General features: G+C 40.9%; 1 protein-coding gene across 3 annotated transcripts in view; it reads right to left on the reverse strand.

Moving 5' to 3' along the window:
* RALYL (RALY RNA binding protein like) overlaps positions 1-19,101 on the reverse strand; it is a 255,235-nt gene extending 236,134 nt beyond the window's left edge. For 2 of the 3 annotated variants that reach the window (XM_060277726.1, XM_060277724.1), the window contains exon 1: positions 17,634-19,101. The gene's annotated coding sequence lies outside the window, so the exon portion shown is untranslated. The remainder of the gene's footprint in view (positions 1-17,633) is intronic. The other variant, XM_060277725.1, reaches the window with a different exon arrangement.
* Between the last annotated feature and the right edge of the window lie 5,841 nt (positions 19,102-24,942).

Below are 24,942 nucleotides of genomic sequence, written 5' to 3' on the forward strand. Positions count from 1 at the left end.
ATAGCCTGAGAGCAACAACCAGTGATGAGTCATCATCTCACAAATAAATGGTTCCTAGCCAAAACGAAAAAAGGCACATACTGTTTGTGTGGGAGTTCTGGTTAAATATGTACTTAAGAAAAATCAGCTTGACTGTTAGTTCTTTCATCTTATTTTTAATGCTGAAAATTGCCAGTTGACATTCCATGTAGATGGGGAATTGAGAAGCAGTTCCCAAACTATTGACAAAAAAATTACATTTTGTCTGCAAAATTCCATCCCGTTGTTAAATAAGAACAGTAATGACGATGATAATAGGTTTCGGGGTTCCATTTAGTTCCCATGGCTTTTGGCGCCACATTGATTGCTTTGTGCTTTCACAGATGAAGATTACAAACTGCTGATTACAGGTAGGTAGCCGTGTTGGTCTGACGTAGTCGAAACAAAATTTTTAAAAAATTCCTTCCAGTAGCACCTTAGAGACCAACAAAGTTTGTCATTGGCATGAGCTTTCATGTGCATGCACACTTCTTCAGATACCTGATGATATCTGAAGAAGTGTGCATGCACACGAAAGCTCATACCAATGACAAACTTTGTTGGTATCTAAGGTGCTACTGGAAGGAATTTTTTTATTTTGTTTCAACAAACTGCTGAGTCCATTTAGTTTGGTGCTTTCTGGTAGCACCTGCACCAGTTAGATACTTTGCATAGGTGACATTGGGTAAAATGAAGTACCTGTAGTTCATTAAGAAGCACTTTTGCAGATAATCTTTCATCTACATCTAAGTTGGCACAAGGTACCCAATCTCCACTATTTTTTGCAACATGGACCATGGAAAATTTTATTTAGTATAATGACTTTCCACACGATAACTCTGCTATGATTAATTTCAGTTCATTTTCTATCTAGTCGTAACATGTGCCTTGTTAAGCAAAGTGATGGAAGATGGTTTTTTGTTTTGTAAAGGGTGTCCAGAGTTTATTCAACTGTTGCAGAGGAATCAGATACCTTCTCTCAAATAAACACTTCTGTTGTAATTTAATTTTAGTTAGTTTGCTGCTAGGAATAGTGCTATTTGCCACTGTGCTGGAAAGTGCTGCAAAGAATCTGGATCTGTATGTATATTTGTATCAGCCATAAAGAGGGGGAAATCCACAGATATTAATTTCAGTTAGTATGCTGGGTTTAAAAGCCAACAGAAGTCAATCTGGATAGCTTCACCTATCAAAAATCCTGCGGGTTTTGATTACAGATGAAGACAAGTCTAGATAACAGGTGGTTTCTGCCGTTCCAGAGAACAGGAACTAGTCATTTTTATATTTCTTCTTCCCAAAAGACCTTTATGCAACCTGATACCTGTATAGAATCTAGAATAGTATGTCCATATTCTGCCTTAATACAGATGCAGGCTCCTGGCCAGGAAATCCCCACCCCACCCCCGCTCACTCTGTTTAATTTACAATCTAGCCTGATGAAGCTATCTGGAAAACTTCCCACTCTCTCAGCCAGCATGAAAAATGGTCAGAGATGATTGGACTCATAGTCCAAGAAAAATGGGCAATGCCAGGCAGGGGAAGGCTGCCTTGGCTATCAAACAGAACAAAATGTTGCAAAGTGGAATGTACCTATTCCCCCCCCCCCTTCTAGTGAGCCACGCCTTCTTCCAGAACACTCCTCTGTATCCTCTCTCATCTGGTATTCCATTCCACAACTCCATACTCTACAAGAAGTCAGGTAGGCAACTGAGCATGCTCAGTCCCACATGGGGCTGTTTTGGGGGCTTCCCCATTCCCTTAAGAATTTTTCCGAGGAACTTCTGAAAAACCTTGGATTTCACCCAGACTGTCTGATTCCTCTCTCTCGTTTGAGAATTTTGGCTATACAAGGACTGGGATGGGCATCTAAAATTTGGAAATCAATAGAATGATTATTAAGGGAGCAGTCTTATGCTCAAATTCTTCAGCTAAGAGGACCACAGGAACCAGTAGCGAAATACCAAATACAGTACGGCATTATCATGACCTTTAATACTCTAGTGGAACTGTCCACTGTTATAGTTACTCCACTGCCAAAGGTGTTCCGGCAGAATAGGTAGCATGTAACAAAGTTGTGGATAACACATACACAGGTTTCCCTGCTGCATTCCGTATGTGTTTAATGCAGATTTCAGAATAAGTTTGTTAAATTGTATATTGTTTCCCCCCTGCTTTGAAATCTGCTTTTTACATGAATATATTTAAATGGGGTCACGAAGAGTCGGACACGACTAAACGACTAAACAACAACAACAATTTAAATGGCACAGTGGTGAGCCTTTCCAGAATCCAGCAACATTCCTTGCCTCTCACCTAGCAAGTACCTTCCATTGGCAGGACTGACCTAATCCAAAATGGTGGTGATTGATGAGCCCTCCTTGGCTATGCTACCGTTTCGGCAAAAAAACAGTTCGCTGACTAATCAGAATTTCCAATAATAGCAATTGAAACTATACTTTTAAGTACTACCAAGTATGTACTGTATTAAGTGGGCCACATTCTCAGTGGCTCTTGCAATAACGTTATTGGAAAAAATAATTATGGTGGTGAAGGGAGGAAATGACTTGTGAACCAATTTTATGTAATCAATTCTTAAGGGAAATTATTTCAAATGGGATTATTAAACAGCTACAATAAAGCAGCAACAAAGCACGTTGCAGGTACCGAGCACTGAGGTATGGATTACTTCCCAGCCTTTACCATTTAATATACATATTTCATTAATATCCTATTAATGTTTTAATTGTCCCTTTTGAAACATATAATTCAGCTTATGTGAAAGTTCATTTGGAGCATTTCATTTCTGCACAGGAAGAAAATAGCACCACAATTTCTATATTTTATTTTTTCAGGATAATATAATTTAGGACATTGCTCCACTGATGAAGTACTTTCTTTTCTGTTTTGTTAGTCTTCTGATCATTAACAGCTATTACCTTTTTCTTCGCACGGCAGCATAACACCTTGCACAGTAGAGCAAAGAATATTTTGGTTTGACACTTATGCTGAAGTGTGAACTCATTCAGCTAGTAAATTAAACTGATCTAATGGAACAATCTAAAGCAACAAATTCCATGGGATAGGCAGCTGAATCCTCTACTCTAGCTGCTATGCTGAATGTCTTAAAGCATTAGCACTACAACTGCTAAAGCAAAATCCTGTTGAATGCAAGTTGGCCAGAGCTGATTCTGTCCTTTTGTTGTAAAGCAGGCATCTCCAAACTTCGGCCCTCCAGATGTTTTGGACTACAATCCCCATCAACCCTGACCACTGGTCCTGTTAGCTAGAGATCATTATGGAAGTTGTAGGCCAAAATATCTGAAGGGCCGCAGTTTGGGGATGCCTGTTGTAAAGCCTCAATATGCTCCTTACTGCAACCATTCTATAAAGGGACAAGACTCTTAAACAGAAGAAGCAAACTATACAATGGACCCTCTGGATACGAATTAAATTCATTCTGGGGGTCTGTCCGCAACTAAAAAAGTTCGTAGGCAGAGATGCCACTTCTGTGCACGCACACGGTGCGATTGAGTGCTTCTGCGCGTGCGTGCGCGGCAAAACTCGGAAGTATACACTTCTGGGTTTGCTGCGTTTTTAACCCGAACGTTATGTATCCAGAGCGGTACACTGTACTGAATTTGTAAAGACATCTCAACTTTTCTAAAAGATTATGTTCATTGAATTTGTCCAAATGGGTTCAAAGTTCAGTTTCTCAGAAAGTGAACATATTGTTCTGGGTAACATGGACATCATCTTGAACACAGAGCAGGTCTTACCACAGAGCTGAAAGCAATTTTGAGTGAGTCTTCATTGCTTGACTAAAGCAATGAAATACAACCACCTATGGAATTTCACCCATTCCAGCTGCTGCCCTCCTCCTCTTTTCACTTGCTTGGCCCTCTTCTATCGCTATCCTATTTGCTTTCAGAGTTGTATTGGCACCAACAGAAAAGCCCATATCCCAAGACAAGGGAACGAAAAGCTTAACAAAAAATAAAATAAATAAAATAAAAATAAGTCCAGAAAGGCAAGTAACAAAACAATAATTTTCATGCACTCTTCTGTTGTACTGAATAGAATTGTTGATGTCAGAATTATTTCATGAAAGCACAACAACCAAAACGACCCCAATCTTGATCACCACAACTGAGAGGAGGGAGACCTTAATACTCCATCAGATCCATAGAATAAAAATATTTCTAAAAAACCAAGGAAAATAATTTTGACTGGGAGAAAAGGGTCAACTGCAGAGCCTCCAGATGTAGCCAATACTCTAATTATATGTACATGAATTGCAGCTAAGAACTGGAGTTCTGAACTAGTTAACTTTGTGCTTTGCATTGTGAGCACCATTTAGTATCTATCATCTGTCTTAATCATCAGATTTCTCAGTCTGTTGATGTGGGTTCTTTCAGTAGTTATTATAGCATGCTGATTGCACTTTAGTTTAGGATCTGAAAAAAAATACTGCTTTCTTCAGAATCAATTCAGCCGATTCAAATGTCTTCTATTAGCCATATTATACTTTATCCTACTGGTGCTCATTACCATCTCCACTGAAATCACTTCGGGCAGCATGCAGCATCTTGACATTAAACAGCAGCACAGTCAGTAGAGATGTCTGCCCGACTCTTATTAAAAAAGAAGAAGAAAGAATCTCAGAATAAAGGTCCATCTAGCCTAGCATCCTGTTCTCACAGTGGCCAACCACATGTCTAGTTCAGAAGGAAGGAATGAGCACAACTGCACTCTCCCCCACCTGTGATTCCCAGCAACTGGTATTCAGAAGTATACCCTCTCCGATACTAGAGATAGTACAGAGCCATGACGGCTAGCAGGTTTTGATAGCCTTATCTTCAATTAATTTGTCTAGACCCTATAAGAAGTTTAAACCCCACAAGACACATCAACTACTGCACGGAACTGCATATATAAACATTCAGCAGAAGCCCATCATTTCAACCATTTCCATTTATTACTTTTGAGACATAATGAAATTCCATTAAGACAATAGGCCTGTCTAATTCATAGCTTCCCTGCCATCCCCTGAGTAACATGTAGCAAAACATGCAAGCCTAGTAGCTAAGCAGCTTTGTAAATCATGTTTTAGTGGCTCTTCCCAGTTAGACTGCAGTACAGGGTCGCATGCTGCATACAGCCCAAGGTCTCTGAGTTAAAGAGGGATGCAGTATATGATTTATATAGTGGTACCTTGGGTTAAGAACTTAATTTGTTCTGCACGTCCATTCTTAACCTGAAACTGTTCTTAACCTGAGGTACCACTTTAGCTAATGGGGCCTCATACTGCCGCCGCGCCACTGAAGCACAATTTCTGTTCTCAAAGCAAAGTTCTTAACCCGAGGTACTATTTCTGGATTAGCAGAGTCTGTAACCTGAAGCGTCTGTAACCTGAAGCGTCTGTAACCAGAGGCACCGCTGTACATTCATACTAATATAAAATGATAGTGACATTAAACAAGTGCAAGTGAACATTAACATTCAATCCATGCTAGCTTTAGCATATGGCATCAAACTTCAAATTAATACTAACTTGTCACATGCATTTCCCCCCCTGCAGCCAGAATCACGAGTGGTTGTCTGAAACGGCCCAAGGTTGTCTTTAATTTTGTTAGCAATTTCTTGTAATTCTCAACCACAAATAAACCCTGTAACCAGAAAATGAATTCTTAACATAAAGGTGCCTTTTATTTACCAATAATTTTATATTTCGTTAATAAAAAAAATGCTTTGGCTATGAACAATCAAACTATAAAATTACTTATTTGAACTCTTAACATTGTAAACATAAAGCCTAATTATGTAACTGCAAATGCAGGTGCTTGACTGGGCTTTTCACAAGTATTTATGAGACTTTTGACTGAATGTATAGAGACTGAAACATTTACAGCTGCATTAATTTAAATATAGAATAACTATCACACCCATCAGTCCACAACCGGTCATTCATATGATTGAGAATCTGTAACAGAAACTTCTCTTACTTCAATATATTATCATTTACAGTGATGTTTGATGTAACCTAGTTCAAATGGTGATGCTTAGCATAGAGTATTTGTTAGAAGTCATTCATTCAAAGTTGACATAGTTGGAGAAATTGTTGCGCTATTATGATCGTTTAATCAGCACGAGTGCTCCTCTCCTACCACCATGTGTTGTTCTGGGAGATTGTCTCAATGCCCCCCTGCCCAGCCCCTGTGCTGATCTGGTGTAGTGCATGGGGCAGGAAGGGAAGGGGGTGAGAGGCTGGGAGAGGTCACACTCTGTGGGAGCTCTTGGGTTCTGCAACTCCCTCCCCACAGAGATGCACCTGGCAGCTTCATTTTGGCAAATGCTGAAGACACACCTCTTTACCCTGGCTTTTGACACTTGAGATGTACATTTTTTATAATTTAATATGTTTTAGACTGTTTTTGACATTGTTGTAGCCCACCCTGGGACCCTAGGGTGAAAGGCAGGTAATAGATTTTAATATTAACACATATGAACAATCTAGGTACACTTATCTGAATGTATGTATTGAGCAAGCAACGGATCGTGTTTATATTGTTGTTGTTCCTGTTGTTATTACTCCTACTATTATTACATCGCCTTTTTCCCTAACAAAACTCTAGGCAGCTTACAAATAAAATCAAGAATCACTGGAAACGTAGAAAAAACTATCATTAAAAAACAAGTAAACATGAACAGATTACAACTCGATACATATTTAAAACATACAAATAACTACAATAAAAACAGCAAAGCACCAGCCCTTTCATTGTGTCACTTTTTCCATGCAGAAGAGTGTCCCAAAGACAAAAGCTGTACCAAAAGGTACATTCATGCGTGGAAGTCACACAAGTCAGGGCTTTGGTGGAAGAATGGGAACTAAACAGCCAACCTAAGCAAGGCAAAAGTAACACCAGGTAGATAGAAAGACTAAAAATATTATAACAAGAGTCACAATTGTTTGGTATTCTCATATACAGACTTGTCTTGCCCAAATAAAAGGTATTGCAGTAATGAATGATTGGAAGACTGGAGAACAGTTGTGCTACTTGGAAGAGGATACATGGCCAACAGTCTGGTGGAATGCTCACTCACAAGAGACCAGGGCCCTGCAGGATTTGACATCTTTCAGCAGGGCCTGCAAGACGGAGCTGTTCCGCCAGGCCTTTGTTCCGGGCCCAGTCTGACCCCCTTCTTTCTATGGGACCCTGTATGTAAGTGGCCTCCTTACATACCTTGTGGTGTAGTGGTTAAGAGTGGTAGACTCATAATCTGGGGAACCGGGTTCGCGTCTCCGCTCCTCCACATGCAGCTGCTGGGTGACCTTGGGCTAGTCACACTTTTTTGAAGTTTCTCAGCCCCACTCACCTCACAGTGTTTGTTGTGGGGGAGGAAGGGAAAGGAGAATGTTAGCTGCTTTGAGACTCCTTCGGGTAGTGATAAAGTGGGATATCAAATCCAAACTCCTCCTCCAACTCCTCCTCCTCCTCTTCTCCTTCTCCTTCTCCTTCTTCTATTGGCCCATATGGGACCAGCACAAGTGGTCGGGCCTGGTGAACTTTTAATTCCTTACCCCTACAGTTATGATTTGTGGGTTCCCACTTAATTTTATGTTGATTTTAAATGTGATTCGAATTGTATTTTAATCTAATTGTTTGATTTTGTGTTTTTAATGTATTATATATTTGGTGTTAGCCACCCTTAGCCCGGTCTCGGCCGGGGAGGGCGGGGTATAAATATTATTAATTATTATTATTATTATTATTAATCCTTCAAAATTATTCCGCTTCCCAGAAAGCTTGCTTCGCTTAAAAGTAAATCTGTTTAGGGTTGGGGAGAAAGAACAGCAAGTCCCACTGTTTGCTACAACTTTCAGTAAGTGGAGAGGGCACACTCCTATATGCTGTTAATATACAATGGGGGGGGGGGAGTCTGCATTCTGCTCTTAGGCCAATAAAAGCACTTACACAAGACCTAGCCTGTGACAATGATGATATAGGAATGTCTCCAAGCAATTGCCTTCTCCTCTTTGAGTCCATCTCATACTTTTTTGACCACCATGAGTTAGGAGAGATAAAAAGAAAGAGCTCTAGGCTAGGGTGACATAAAATATGGCATGGTATCTGCATATTTTTGTATAACTCATGCATTTAGCCTGAAGCAGCATCACAAATATTATCCTCATCCTACCACACACTTCAGAATAATTTCTTTTAAAAGGCAATAAACAGTCATAACACAAATTAAGTTCAATAAGAACTGCAGGCACAGCGTGTCTTGAGATCGGCCCTTGTTTGACTAGAAAGGCTTCTATAAAGCTTTTTTGAAAATATGAAATCATTTTTCTCAAATTTAATTCAGTGCCATTGCTGAGATAAAAAGAGTGCTCTGTATGGTGCAAACATTCTACTATTCTAATAGTACACTCCTGTGCATGTTTACTAGGAAGTAGGTTCCCCTTTGTTCAACAGAGCTGACTTGCAGGTAAATATGTGTAGGACTGCAGCCAAAATATCAAAGAGCTCTAGAATGAAACAGTGCTGTGAAGGAAAATATCCAAAAAGACAGGTCTGAAATATAAATTTTAAAAAAACATAAGCAATAAGAATCACTACAACACAGGTATTCAAAAACTCTTCTTTTTACCTTGCAAGTCAATGCTTGAAAACTGTGAGATAGGCAGACATTCATGGCCTCCTGTGGCATTAATGTGCTAGTGACAAGTCTGCCCACATTGAACTCTCTTTTAAAGCAAATTCAAATGTGATTTTGATAAAATACATGTTTTTTATTGGCCCTGAACTCTATGCAGTCTCATTATCACCTAAATGTATAACCATGAAAAAAATCTAGATAAAAGCAAGCTGTAAGTGGCCCCCCAATGAAATGTGAACACGATTTGCTGGCCTATTGTTCACTTTTGCTTTCAGGTACAAACTTCTAGCCTATTCTGAACTTAATAATACATCACTTGGTTAGCTAAGCGTGACCGTCCCCTACCGGTAATTAGGCCATCACTTTTTATTACGCAAAGTGTCACATCATGTACCCTGAACTCTACAGCAATGAAATAATACATACCAGATCAACACAGACTGAAAGAAACCAATCAAAACACAGTGGCATTAAGCATTTCTCTTGGAATGGTAAGTTACATGTAACTTTGTTCTGATGTATTTATTTTAAGGAAAAGCAGCTGTGGTTGGTGACAGCTTGAACAGAGAGCCAGCAGGACACAGGGGCTGCTTAAATCAATCTCTCATACCATTTTCCTGCTTAAAATACTGTGTTCTGTTGCTTCCCTCCCCCCAGAAGCAAAAAGATATGGGAACCCCAAGCTCCACAGTGAAGGGCTATTGAGCAGTAAAACAGCCTGATTGAAAAGACTAAAGCAGCCCTTCTCAAGTCGAATGCTTTGCATGTCAAAAACAACAAGAAGAAGCAAATATTGGAGGTGTGTACAACCAGATACAATGTCTATTTTGGCTCTAAGCTATAGAAATGCAAATCATTCATATATTTACAAACAAACATGATGAGAGAAAAGTGCAAAATTAAGATTAATAACAAATTGGAACCATGAAAGTACGGAATAGTAGTAGTACTACCCTGTTTCTCCGAAAATAAGACATAGCTATAAAATAAGCCGTAGCAGGATTTTTAAGCATTCAAGGAATATAAGCCATACCCCGAAAATAAGACATAGTGATAGGCGCAGCAGCAATGCTGGTCACGGCAGGAGGAGGAAAAAAAATAAGATATCCCCTGAAAATAAGCCATAGTGTGGGTTTTTTGAGGAAAAATAAATATAAGACAGTGTCTTATTTTCGGAGAAACACGGTAGTAGTAATGCTCTGAAGAATTTGAAAGATACACTATGATTTTCAGTCCTCAACCCACGCCAGCTCCATTGAGCACTTCCTGACCAGCTCACTGGTCTTTCCTTTCCTCCATACTTTTGGAAATTTACCTTGTCCAGCTCTTTTGATACAAGTTCTAGAATGGGTAATTATAACAAAAAAAAGCTGTCTTATCCTGAGTCAGATTATTAGTCCACCTAACTGAGTATGTCTACTACACTGGCTGGCACCAGCTGTCTAGAACTTCAGACAGGGGTCTCTCTCCCAGCTCTCCCTGGAGGTGTTGGTGGTTGCACCTGGGGTGTTTTGCATGCAAATCATGTGCTCTACCATTGAATGCCTTTCCCATAGAGTTGAACTAAAACTGTACACTTGAGCATCCTTCTGTACTTCACGCCAAGGAAGTTTATTTACCCTTATTAGTGATGACAAAGGGAAAACTTTCCCCATATACAATATGAATAAAAGGTATTGTTCAGGCTTTCGTGGTAACTACAGAGTCACCTATTCAGCTGGCTGAACTACATGTTATTAAATACCGCTTTGTTCTGCTGATGGGATGGGGAACCAGCTGCCTTCCAGATGAGGCCCTCCAGCCCCAGCCAGCACGACAAATGGTCAGCAATTATGGGAGCTGATGTATAGCGACATTTATGAGGATCCAAGGTTCCACACCCCTGTTCTACTGTACAGAGGACTCATTGGCACGGGAAGATATGTCATACCATGCTCCAAGGGATTCTTTGGAGACAAAGAGAGAACAGTGACAGGACTAAAGTAGGGAACCCACATCTTTCACATGAGATCTCAGGTGACGCCAGGAGAAGCCCTACCACTAAAATATTGAAAAATGAATGCTGACCAGGTGGCGGGACTACATTTATAGAGCCCGGAGTGGGGGAGCACAGGATGCTTAATTAATAACATTAATCCATTTATTTTTACTCATTTTTTTTGCTTAGCAATTTCGCTCAGTTATTCAAAAGGTAAATTCTATCATTTGTTCGAATTGTTGGCTGATGACTCACTGTGTTATAAAATCAGTCAATTGTGCAAGAATGATGTTTCCTACATAAGTGATCACAAATCAAAGTCCAATTGCTTCTATGAGATTAAATAAACTATTCAAATTAACTTACACTTTTCAACTCTTTTAAACCAAAGGAAAATAATCAAGTTTTAAAATTATTCAATCTTTTCCTCCACAAACGGGAAAGAAAAGAAAGCATTAAAATGCTACCTCAATTTTTAAACATTTCTTAGATTAACATTTATGTAATTAGGCTTACTGAAATGATTTTGTACAGTATATTGCAGGAAACCATGGCTCTTACTTAGTCTCCACAAAAGTACCTATAGCATCAATGATTGTTCAAGCCAAAAATGTATTATGTCAAAATGAATTTTAAATGAAACTTCAGGTACCAATACTTTTATTTATCTATGCTACTTCATACTATCAAGACGGCATTGCTGGCTAACACGTCACACTAAACCATGATCTGCCAAGACATGCACAACCAGAAAGGACCTGCTGTGCACCACAGGTTTCTACACTCCTCCCCACTCCATATGTCCAGGAGCAGGATTTTTTGAACACCCTCTCCCAACCCCTGCACCCCAGCCTCCCTTGAATCTCAGCTAGTTAGACTATCTGGACTGGGAATTGTAACTTATAACAAATGATTGTCGGTTTCAAAGCAAGACAACTTCAAACCATTGTTTCTGAAGCTGGCTTATTAAACTAACCAGAGTTTGTTATAAACCTGGATCCCTTTGTGGATAATACAGCACACATTTCTATTTTTAAAAGCTGCCAAATTCCTCCTATATCAGTTGGGAGAGAGTGGATATATGAGCCAAAGGCTGACAATAGCTCCCTCCTTCTCATACACATCTCACTAAGCCAATACAAATCAAACAGAGCAACTGGAAGTGATATAACACTAGTCAATCAAAGTTGTAATTAACCTTTTTCATGTGACTATCCCCAGACAGCACATATTTGCACTGCTCTTCAGAGAAGCTAAAATTAGTAGATTCAAGTGTTTTCAGGGTATTGATTCCTCCCCCTTAAAATATAATGTACCAATAGAGAATGGTATTGCCATATTTTAGAATGTTTAGAACAGGCACCCCCAAACTTGGCTCTCCAGATGTTTTGGGACTACAATTCCCATCATCCCTGACCACTGGTCCTGTTAGCTAGGGATGATGGGAGTTGTAGTTCCAAAACATCTGGAGGGCTGAGTTTGGGGGTGCCTGGTTTAGAACATTCCAACAAAAATGATTTCCAAGAAATCCTTAGAAGTTGTTTGAATGCAAGAAGCAAGCCACCATCCAAGTCCCGGCCACTGACTAGCAGTGCTTTACAGAGCAGTAGGATCACAGTTGCCTCTGTAGCTTGGCCACACACAGTGGCCAGGATGAGATGTGAGGAGGGGGGGGGAAGGATAATCGCTGTACAATCAGGCCTCCCCCTCACTGCCTCCAGAATACCGTTTTGAGGGCTTCTGCTAGTGAGAATCCCCATGGCAGCACTTCTGTCTGCATAGATGTTTGGTAGGTAAAGAGGAAGCTCCACGCTGGCAGGAGGCTGGCAGAGCTGGGCCAGGTGACACCCTTACCCAATCCACCATCACCATCCAACCTGCTACAAAGTGAGTTTGGAGTGCTCTGCCTGACAACAATCCTTAATACGTGTACAGTACTAGGAAGTAAATCCTATGAAGTACAGTGGCACTTATTTCTGAGTAAACATGTACAGGATTATTTCGTGTGCACTTTATTGAATCCTACCCCTACTGCTGCAAATAGCTATTTCAGTTCCAACTACTTTTGACTACTGGAATAACTTCTTGTATTTATACAGCATATAAAGCTAACATGATATAATTTCCTCTTTTTTTTAACTAAATGTAAGTCATCTAAACATACTAAATCATACATCCATTTTGAATTTCCCAGGACAACTGCACCACGGACTACTGTATATATGAGTTTGAGTACAGTGGCCGCTCGGGTTGTGAACGTGATCCATGCAGGAGGCACGTTCGCAACCTGCAGTGCTGCATCTGCGCATGCGCGGGTCGCAATTCGGTGCTTCTGGGTACTTCCGGGTTCAGTGCGGGACGCAACCTGAAAAGACACAACCTGAAGCGTCTGTAACCTGAGGTATGACTGTATTGTAGTAATGGCACAAAACTGAGGGGGTTCGTTAATGCAATCAACCCTTCTTGCAGTTACTTAAAACATTTGATATATATGTGAAGTCTGTCTTTGTAAATTGGTGCAACATATGACTGACTGCCCTGCCATTGCATGCTCTGGAAGGCTAAAATTTGAATTTCTGATTTGTCAGAGGCAAGGTGACAAATTATATGAACACTGCTTACACACATTCAGAATTCAGAATTATGTATGTGTCTCCACTGCAATGTAAATTTTTTTTTTCCAAAAAAAGAGATTTGCCTTAGTCCAGAAGAATGCAAGACAACTGAAGACTGAATGCCCATTGCTGCACTTGCATCATGACAAAGTAATCAGAGCAGAGGAAGGAAATGCCCAACCACAGCCTAGAGACTTCAGTTTCCATAAAAACAGACTGGTGTCATGAATGGATTCTGATCAAAGCCTGTCACACTGCTGTGTAAGGAAAACTGAATCATGACATGCCAGCATGAAAAAAGAAACAGATAATGGGGAAAAACCTCAATGAGTCAAATGTAAATTCAAATGTATTTACCATGGGTTCTTCCGTGGATGGAGAAATGAGATCTCCTCTGAGCTCTGGAAATCTCTGGTGCAACCCAATCAAAGATATATCACTACTGTTGCAAAATGTATCATAAAGTTACAGAGGTATATTTTGTTTGTTTATTTTCTTTAGCAATTTAGGTGCAGCTTTTCAGGATTTGATCATTTTACTTTAAGCAGCTTTAAGTTTGTGTGTGTGTGTGTGTGTGTGTGTGTGTGTGTGTGTAGTCACATTAATATCCACAACACAAAGCAATGCAATACTTAACTCATGGAATAAAAACAACCAGGCAGTCAATGATAAGACCATATAGAACAACAGAGCCAGCCCCCTCATTTGTGGTACAGGATACCTGCTTGGCTTAACCAACACTAACTGGAAAATAAAAATATTTATGCTTTGCCTAAAGAAATCAAGGAGAATGTTGAATTCAGCTCTCCAATAATGGAGAGTTCCACCGCCAAAATCTAGTTGTAGCTACTGATGGATCCACAAGCAGGCCCTCTAGTCTAGGCCAATCTTAAAAGTCCAGCCAGGTTTACATGGATGCAGCTGGTTCTTTAAGTAACCTGGTCCCCAACTGTTAACTGCATTAAAGGTCATAAACAGCACTTTAAATTGGACTCAGAAACCAACTAGTTGCCAGTACAGTGGTACCTCAGTTTAAAAACAGCCCTGTTTACAAACGATGTGGAAGGGCACTGGCAGCCTCATTAGGGAAAGCGTGCCTCGGTTTAAGAACAGTTTCGGTTTAAGAACGGACTTCGGGAACGGATTAAGTTTGTAAACCAAGGTACCACTGTATAGCTAATATTATATTGGAGTAATATACTCTGAGCACCTTGCCCTGACCAACATCAGGGCTGCAGTATTTTTCACTAGCTGAAGTGCAAGTATGTTACTGAAAGCCTTTCTATACTACGGCTGTAGTCTATGCATACTTACTGTATTTAAGACTAATTTCTACTGAATTCAATGGAACTAACATGCATAGGATCAAGCTGTGAGAATTAACTAGATCTATCAAATGTACTGTATGCAAGAACTATCATCATGCAGAGCTATCCTAACATGTTTATTTGGAAGTAAGTCTCTAAGCACAAATTGTCTTACTTCCATATAAGGATGCTTAAGATCCTTACACCAATTCAAAGGGCAAGCTGCAAGCATAAACAAACAAACATCCAAAACAGAGACACTAAGAGATCCTTTCCTGTGCATCTCTGTCTATATCAGTGCAAAAACACAGCGCTCTTATTAAATGGGGGCACTTAGCACCTTCTTGAGACAAGCCCTTAACTGTTAAGATTTATTCCCAGATAATAGTGAAGTTGGACTTCACAACTAACATATTCTGTTAGAGAGCCATTCAAAGTAAGATTGTGTTCCTTTGAAGAAAACTGAGATATTTAATCTGTATTTCAATTACTTTGCCATTTTCAAATGTTATTATGGGTACCCAATCTTGTATGCATCCATTATAAAATATTCCGAATTTACAAATCTGTTGCTTCAGATATTGGGAAAAAGCACTGATATCTCAATATTTTCAGACTTCCAGTCACTTCATTGAGAAAACTCAGTTTCTGACAGCATTAAATTCAATCAGCTAAGACATGCACACTGATAAATAAAAAGGATGGGGCTGCATTCCAAAACACACCTGAGAGTCCAATCCAACACATATTTACACATGCCTGATTCTGCATAGGACCAGGCTACTACTTGGAGACAAAGTTCACTGAAATAAAAGGGACTTGCCTCTGTGTAAATATAATTAGGATCTGGCTGCACCTGTCTACAAAATATTACTGTATACTCTATGTACGCATCTCAAAATGGCAATTCTCCAAAACTCTACAATATTTGGCTCAAGTTTTGAAAATACTATACAGTACACATATTCTTCATTACATTCAGAATATTCCAGAGGACCTTCAATGATTACTCACCTAGAAGAAAATGGAAGTGCTCTGAAAAAGCACTTAAGAATATACTCATAATTTGGAATGTTTCCTCCTAAAACACTGTATCTGACAAAGTTTTATTAGTTCCCACATGCATCAGAAAGTGTTCGGAATTAATTTTATATGAAAAAGCACAAAGATATGGCACCTAGTGAAGTGGCATTCTTTAAAATCACTGAGGTAACACATCTGCATTATCTAACAAAGCAAGGCAAGGCAAGTCTGCTTTGTTTGGTAAAAGCATCTTTAAAATATCAAAAATGAAGGCATCTCTGAAACAATGGTGGCTAAATGCAAAGGTTTCTCAGCCCCTGACCGATCGATTTAGAAGCCTAAACATTTTAAAATAATGCTTTTCAAATGCTTTGCTGAAGACAGTAACTATTCCAAACAAGCAACTTATATTCTCTACATATAGCCAGGATCCTGAATATACATTCAATTGAAACTGATGTATTTCAGACTGTTTTTCTTAATACTTTCAGTATATATTCTAAAACATGGTATAGTATGTTGTTAAATTGGTACTTCAATAGTACAACCTGATCCTATGCAAGTTTAAAAGTAAATCCCAATGAGTTCAATAGGACTTGGTTTCCAGAAAGTGTGTACTGTAGATAGGATTGTAGCTTTAAGCATATTTACACAGAAACAAAGTTTCATTTCTACAGAAAGGTGTTTATCTTTGAGATGTACAATCAACACCTCTGTTAAATGCTACACATATGAATTAGATAAACAGCTATCTCTTGAGAAGTCCTGCTGGGTCAGTTGCATGAAATTTACAACCTTTTTTCAAGTTTGCTAAGCACTTTTATTGCATACTACTGGAAAATGTATATCTTCAGTCTCTGCATTTCTATACAGCATTACTCAGTTGATTTAATTTGGTTTTCCACATCCCAACAACCTTAGCACTGCAGATTATGCAAGAACAAACTTTTCCCATCATTACCATATGCATGTGCAAAGCATTTCAAATTAAATAAATTTTAGACAGATGTAGGAACAGCTTTCTCTCCAACCTAAGTAAAACTATTTTGCATTTGGTTAAAAACATGAAAATATACCACTGCACACTTGTTGTGCCTGGCTGTGTTAAAGAAACCACAAAGTAAGTGTCCATGTAATCTGAACACTACCATTTTAAAGTATTACCACACAGAACAGCAAACATGCAAAACATCTAACTCTGACCACATATTTAACTACTCAAATAAAGCTTGGTGGGATGGGGGAAGGATGAAAAATTTTCAAACCGCATCTTCATTTACACTCTTTTAAAAACACCATCTATCACTACTCAGTAATTAACAGCATGGCAAACAAAGCAATCCATTTATTGCCCAAATCGTGAATTATGATGAAAGGTAACTATTTCCCAGGCACTGGAGGTCAGTAACACCAATAATCACTAAACCCAAATGAAAACAAATACCAACTGTTTTCTTATAGGCAAATCTTTGTCCATATATCTGAAAACTGATAGGTAGGAGTCACAGTGCATTATTAGGCATTGTTAAGGAGGAAGACAGATGTTGGAAATGGGGGGGGTTGAGGTGTGCATGTGTGTTTGTGCGTGGTGTATCTGGTTGCAAAAAATGTATCAGGCTCAAGCCTGATAAGGTAACAAGCTTCAGAGGGATGCTGCTGTTGCTGCTGCTGCTATGTCTGTCTCAAACACCTAGTGGGCAATAACAAAACCCCAACATCTTTCTCTCTATCAAGTCCTGGCATTGTCAGTTCCTTAACCCGATCAAAGAGTCCCTGTCTGTGAGATGTGTCTCAAGAGTTCCACTCAGGTAAGCTCCCTTTATGCACACAAACCATGCAATGACCTGTGCACAATTACTACAGTTTTGCATCTATTCAAACAGCAAAAGAATACCTAGCTTCATCTTCATTTCATCACTTACAGCTCTGCAGCTAAGGCTCAAGAGATCTTATTTGGGGAGAGAGGGAGGGGGAATCTTGGTAATGTAATTTACAAAGAGTGGAAACGCCTACAAGGAGCTAAAGTACCTGCACTGGGGAGATGTTCAGTTGTTCACTTCATCTTCCGTTGACAAGGAAACCAAACCGCACTTCATTCTCCAGGAAAACCTTCCACTGCCATCATTTGAAAACGTACTTATTTGTATATATGTGTATATCTATCAACATTATGATAATCATCATAACATTATCTCGGTATAAAAGAATAAAAAAGTGAAATTTTGGAAAGGAATTATCTTTGGCTTTTTCTCTCTTTTTTGCAATATGGTATTATTTTTTTTTAGGAAGTGGGGGTGTATTTAAAAATGATCAACAGTACCAAGCTGCAAGAAAAGTTTCACATTATAACCGGGCACCAAAAACAGAAAAAGAAGAAAAACGGCTGATTGCAACCGGGTGTCCAAAAAAAGGAAACAAAACGAAAAACAAAAACCATTTAACAAAATTAATATCTTGCTTAGTGGCTTGCACCAGTATTGCAAGATTACAAACTCTTTGTAAACACTGCTGTAAAATGCATTTTCAAATCTCATATATATACAAAAAAACAAAAAAAACAAAACACCACCATCAAAAATCTCTGCAAAACAGAGTTTAAGCAACATGCCCATTTCTCACCTCTTTGGGTTTTTTTTAATAAAAAAATATGCATCATAATTCACATCGCTTTTCTTTCTTTCTCACAACAAAACCAGTTGCATATGTATAAATACGTATAATTTATCTGCATTTACGTTATTGCTGGACTGGCAAGTCTATTTCTCTCGCTCGCTCTCTTTCTCCTTTCCTCTTTAGGCTCCCAGTGACTTCCAGTTCCAGCAACACCTTTTGCTCCCAGTTTAGTAAACCATCGCATGCTAAGAAAAAAAAACTTGTCATCAGAAAAAGGATCAAATCCATGAAAACAAAGAGGTTAAAAAATAAAAAAGCAGCAAAAACAAAAACAAAAAAAGGAAGAGAGAGGGGAAAAAACAGGACGAAAAAGGAGGACAAGAATGTCAGCGGAAAGGTACTCACCGAGCGGGAGTAAAAGGAAGGAATAAAAATGCGAGTTACTATAAAATACAGTATGGCGGTGGAAGAAGGAATGAGGCGCTTTTTGCTCGCTCGCTCTCCCCCCTTTTTTTATTCCTCCCCCTCTTTAGTCTCAGCCTCAGGCAATTGCCACGTGATTCGGAGCCAGGCTGACTCGCAGGCAAAAGGGGGTGGGGGGGAAGGAGCAGGCGGGGAAGGGGCAAACCCCACCGGAGGAGCCCAAGTCGCTCGCACGGCAGCAGAAGCAGAAGCAACACTAGCGGCGCCAGCAGAGGAAGGAACTGGAACCGGCAGTAAGGAGGACGAGGAGGCGGCAGCAGCAGCAGCAGCAGCAGCAGCAGCTCTTAGCTTCAGCAGCCCTGCGTGGCGCTGGCGGCAGCGGCAAACAGCAGCCCAGACAAGCAGGTGCCCCACGCGCCGCACTAGGCAAGCGCACGCGCGCGGAGAGGAAGAGCCGCCTGTGGGGAGCGGGGGAGGGAGGCGCGAAAAGCAGCGCGAGGAGAGCAGGAGGGGGGGTGCGCGCGGCGGGGGGGGGGAGAAAGTTTCCTCACGGACGTGAGGAAGCAGCTGCTCTGCTCCTCTTTATCTCTGTGCGTGTGAATATATATGAGTGTGACAGACAAATGTAGGCGAAAGCACGCACGCGCACACAAAAAGCCACAACTTGCCACCGCCACTTCCCCTCAAGAGTTACTCCTGTCCCTCCGCGCTCGCGGTCCACGCCGCCACCAGGACAAATTCCGGAGGGAACAGCACACAAAACGCGCGCACACAAGAAAAGGGTGTCTTGTGGCGCCTTCAACCTGTGTGTGAGAGAGAAAGAGAACAAGTGGGCACCAACCAACCTCATACCATAATAATACACCTTTCAGACTTGCTTTTGGGTCTCGCTTTCCCTTTCCAGTACTGTATTACGTTATCATGGCTCCACTTCCCTCGCCGGAGGAGGGCTGCTCTTACGTCCATGGCGTTGCTTTGAGCGCCTTCCTCTAACGGTTGTCAGGAATTTGAAATATTGCTGCTGCTGCTGCTGCTGCTGCTGCTGCTGCTGCTGCTGCTGCTGCTGCTGCTGCTGCTGCTGCTGCTGCACTTCGCGCCCCAGCGAGATCCAAAGAGGAGAGCTGCTTCCTGCCCGCCTGAAAGTTTGGCTAGGGACCTAGAGGGAGCAGCTTTGAGGAATGGGGAATGGGTTTGGTTGTGCTAAAAAGCACCAGCTGAAAGGGATGTGGACGGTTAAATGCAGCATCCTCTGCAGCTTTGCACTCTGCACATGCTCCGAGTAAAGGCAAAGGTCTGGAGCTTGGAGCCGGTGGGGAGGGGAAAAAAAAGTGGTGCTGAAAATATTGGTATAAGCGTCTTCTCCCTTCCTGACCAATGCCCGCATTTCTCTCAGGTTGTACACCTGTCAAAGTGCTTTTGAAATGAGCGGTGTGCAAAGTCGTTGCTCCAAGATGTGCAACGGGATTGATGCCCTGCAGTGCTGGGGCAAAATTCAGTGCCAGTTGCAGCAGCTGATGGGATTATGGCAGCAATCCTGAACAAATTTACGAGGAAGCAAATCTCATTGTGAGCTCAGTGACTATTTTCAAATATATGTATATTTATGATTGGGCTGTAAGACCACTAAGCTGCAATTTTAGCAACACTTACGTAAAAGTGCCATTAAACTCAATAGGAATTGTAGGTAAATCTGTTGATGACCGGGGATGCCAACTTGCTTTAAAAAGTTCTTTTCATTGATAGATACAATTTTAATTGCTTCCTACAGGGGTGACATAGTACACGTGAAACATTCAGAATGCTTGAAAATTATAGCATACAGTTAAATCATCATTCAATAAAGTTACTCTCTTACATAATCAGCCGCTATCATGCTCAACAATGGATTGATTACATCATTTTGGTTGGTTCTCATCATATTCTAATGTAATTATTTTTAGTGTTTGTAAATTATTCAGTTACATTCTTAATTCATTTGCTCCCATGTAGATAAGTACTTCACAAACTTTTTAGCTTAAATGAAATCTTTTTTACTTCAATTCCTCAATCCCCACAATTTTTAAATCCCCATTTTCCCTAGGAAATGACAGTAAATAATAGCAGCCTCATCTCTCTACACGGTGCTGCTTAATGCTTTCTTTATTATTATTGGAGTTCAAAATGCGTACTAACAAAAATAGTTACTTTCCTCTTTTTGTAGATTTGTTATGGCGTTTTGCACTGCTCCCAGCTGCTCCCTTATCAACTTAGTTTGGAAATCAACAGCAGTGTGCTACACTTTATAATAAATAGGTATGCATAAAGTGATATGTATCAAGGTAGCCTTATGAATATGTAAACCTTCTAGAAATCAGCAAATTGCTATTGCTATTGAAAACAGCAAGATGACTCTAATAGCAGAACTATGTGGTGTTCTAGTATATATGACAAAAATCTAATTTGCATCATGCTATGGATGTGAATCTGTTAGATGTCTATCTCATATGCCTGTTAGCACCAAGCAGTGCATGGGAAAATATAGCTTTATAATGTAATTAAAACCATAATACAATATTAAATATGTTAATAGCTTGAGTCAGAGTCAGTGGGAGAACATACTCAATAAAATACTATCAGTGACATGCATTTGTGTGTCTTGATATGAAACTGCTAACATCTCCCCACCCCATTTTTTTTTAAAAAAGTATGTATTTTTTGGAATAGCAATGTTATTCTATACACACATCTATATAGGAATGATGTTTTGGGTTTTTATACAATTTAGCATCTAGAATACTGATAACTTGAAATATGTATTTACATATCCTGCAATCCTGCTGGATAATAATCAATAGGAATTCTGCTACAAATGTTTATAAGAAGAGGATTGCGGTCTTGCACCACAATTCTATACCTTAGAGCAGGCACACCCAATCTTCGGCCCTCCAGATGTTTTGGACTACAATTCCCATCATCCCTGATCATTGGTCCTGTTAGCTAGGGATCATGGGAGTTGTGAGCCAAAACATCTGGAGGGTCGCAGTTTGGGGATGCCTGCTTTAGAGCTTTCCAGTCTTTTCATGTTGGTGACACACTTTTTAGACATGCATCATTTTGCAACCCAGTAATTCAGTTTTACTAGCAAACTAAAGGTTAAGCCAGGGGTGTCAAACTCAAATTCATTGGGGGCCGCATCAGCAGTTTGGTCACCCTCAAAGGGCCGGTTGTATGTGTAGGACTATGTGTCCACTCTTTATTATCATAAATTATTGTCACTGCATTCAATTATTACTGTTTTTTGTAATAATGTAAGTAATAACTAGCTCTGAAAGCAGAAACATAGTCAAAATAATGGCAAGTAGATATTCAAATGTACAATTATTGTACAATTTATTGAAAAATGATTTTTGGTAACTGCACTGGGTGGTGGAGGCTCGCTAGGGTTTCATGCAGGACCTTTGCAGAGCTACTAGTACCTGGAGATGCTGGGGTCCTTCTGCATGCAGGACAGATGTTTGACCAGTGAGCCACCACCCTTCACCAAAGGGACTGGCTGAGGTTGACTCACTGGAACTGCTCTCCTGGTTCCAGGGTTTAAGGGCCAGAAGTATAAAGCAGCATCCTATGTTTCTGAGGAGAGGGAGAGGGAGGGGAGGGAGGAAGGAAGGGAGGAAGGAAGGAAGGAAGAAAAGAGGGAGTGGGAGGGAGAGAGGAAGGAAGGAAAGAGGGGAGAGAAAGAAGAGTAGGAAATAAGGAAGGGAATAAAGAAGGAAAGAAAAAGAAAGAGGGAGAGAAGACGGAAAGGGAGAAAGAAGGAAGTAGAGGGAAAGAAAGAATAAGAATGAGGGAGAGGAAGAAAGATGGGAAGGACGGAAGAAAGGAAGGAAGGAAGGAAAGAGGGAGCAGGAGGGAGAGAGGAAGGAAAGAGGTGAGAGAAAGAAGAGTAGGAAAGAAGGAATAAAGAAGGAGAGAAAAAGAAAGAGAGAAGACAGAGATAAAGAAGGAAGGAAGGAAAGGGAAAGAAAGAATAAGAACGAGAGAGAGGAAGAAAGAAAGGGAAGGGGGGGGGTCGCCGCCTTGATTCAGCACCAGAAATGAGCACGAAAGGACCCAGGGGCAAAAAGCATTTCCCGTGCAGCATGAGGCAGCGGGTGTCCGTTTTAGGAGAAGTGTGTAAAGCCTCAGAGTTGCACGTTCGTGAGGCTGAGCCTCTGCTGAACTCACGTTCATGAGGCTGAGCCGCGGAAGGAGGAGGTGAGGCAAGAGGAGGCGGCGGAGGCTTGCCGGGTCGGTGCCCAGCAGCGCCGTGCGGAGAGTCCCGAGCCTATGGGACGCAGCAGTGCTCTGTAGCACTTTGAATCCTCCTCCTCCTCCACGCGGCGCTGCTGGGTGCTTTGTCTGTGCTTCAGTAGCAGCAGCAGCCGTTTCCAGGCACCGAGCCGTGGCAGGAGGAGGATTCAAAGTGCTACAGAGCACTGCTGCGTCCTAGAGGCTCGGGACTCTCTGTGCAGCGCTGCCGGGCGCTGACCCAGCAAGCTGCCTCCTCCTTCTCCTGCTGTGGCTCGGGGCGCTCCACGCAGCGCTGCTCCGGCCGCCTTTCTACCCCCCCGGCCCCAGCTGTTTGTTGGCGCTGCGCTTCAGCAGCAAGGTCCCGCTGGCTGGGGCGCTCGGCGGGCCACATGACGAGGTCTGGCGGGCCGGATTTGGCCCCCGGGCCTTGTGTTTGACACCCGTGGGTTAAGCCATCCGCTTTCTAGCTCCGGAAGGAGCGTTTGCGCGACATACCTACACACTGCTGCTGACACATAGTTTGGAAAGCTCTGCTGTAGCTGGTAATTGTGAATGCATCCACCTCTGCATGGCTAGGGCACTAATTACAGAGCAAGAAGCAGAAAACTAAATAAGAAACCTTCAGGGATCACCACAGAACACTGAAGTTGCTCTTCTGATGTATCTTCTTCCCAGCAACATTCATCAACTGTGAATGCAGATACCCAAAGTGTGCCAAATGTGAGACCATAGGAAATGCGGCCAGGAATGGTACAACATCATGCAGTGTCTGATGCACCTCACAGCCAAACAGCTCTGCTGTTCCAGTTCCTTGGGGACACAGCTGCAACTTGGTACTCTACATCTTGGCACATATTCTAAACCCACCTTCTGCCTGTTGCCTCATAATAGCTTTCTAACTGCAGGTGTGCATGTGTCCACTGTCACAGCTGCAAGATTGTGCCTTTGGTCATTCTGAAATTGTTTCTATTCGATGCCATGTAACTAGGTAAAAATAATGTTCTGACACCATGTGTGTATGTATGTATGGATGGATGGATGGATGGATGGATAGACGGACAGACAGACAGACAGACTTAGAAACTGCTTTGTTGGAGGCTTATTTAAAGATCTAGAGATAACACTGTGTTTTGTTCTGTTGGAGAGCAAGTGTTAGAAATTACAGCAAGCGACTACCATTTCTCAACCTGGCTAAGACAGTTGAGAGCTGAAGAGATGAATTTGCAAGTTTCTAATGGTTCGGACCAACTGGGAAAGTTATGAGAAAGTAATGCTGGTCCACAAGAAATCATACAAAGGACAGTGCTTTCCTACTCGTTATTCAAAAGGTGAAGTCCAGAGTGTGGAGCTAATGCTGCAGACTGGTAGTCTGGCAAGTACACTGCCCAGCATAGGTCAAAAGGCACTGAGCAGCTGTGGAATGTAATGCTTTAAGATCTGTAGAAATATGTTTCCATCCACATTGAACATTGCCAGTAATCAGTCCCAGGTATTTCTTTTTTGAAATATAGTTGTTGTAGGCTCCAGAGCAAGCCATGCATCATGAGGCTTCTATATGAATGTAGAAGTGGAAACTTTTGAAAATATGCATATTCTATTATTTTTTAAATTCTCTATTCAGATCTCATCTTCATCTCACAGCATAAACTCACACTTTCTGTCTCCAGGCTTTTGCGCTAACCACTGAGCAGCTAGACTGTTCGTAAATATTCCATGAAATTACAGCACATAAGGTGGACCGGTTTCAGTAAACCGATTCCAAGTTTCTGTCACATAGCACATTAACTTTTAACTATAGAAAGCTGGTGAACTGACAGGTAACATTCAACATGGGTCTTTCCTGTGAGCTGTTCTTTATTGATTTCGTGAGATGTTTCCCTCTCCATACTAGCAAAACTACTCAGTTATGGCGTATATCTCATTCATAGATCTATGACAGTGATAAAATGACATCCACACATAAACAAGTTTAAAAATAAAATATAGAGAACTTTGTGGGTATGGTTTTTGTTTGCAAAATATCTCTGTTTTC

This window comes from Zootoca vivipara, chromosome 8 (assembly GCF_963506605.1).
Source record: "Zootoca vivipara chromosome 8, rZooViv1.1, whole genome shotgun sequence".
NCBI lineage: Eukaryota > Metazoa > Chordata > Lepidosauria > Squamata > Lacertidae > Zootoca > Zootoca vivipara.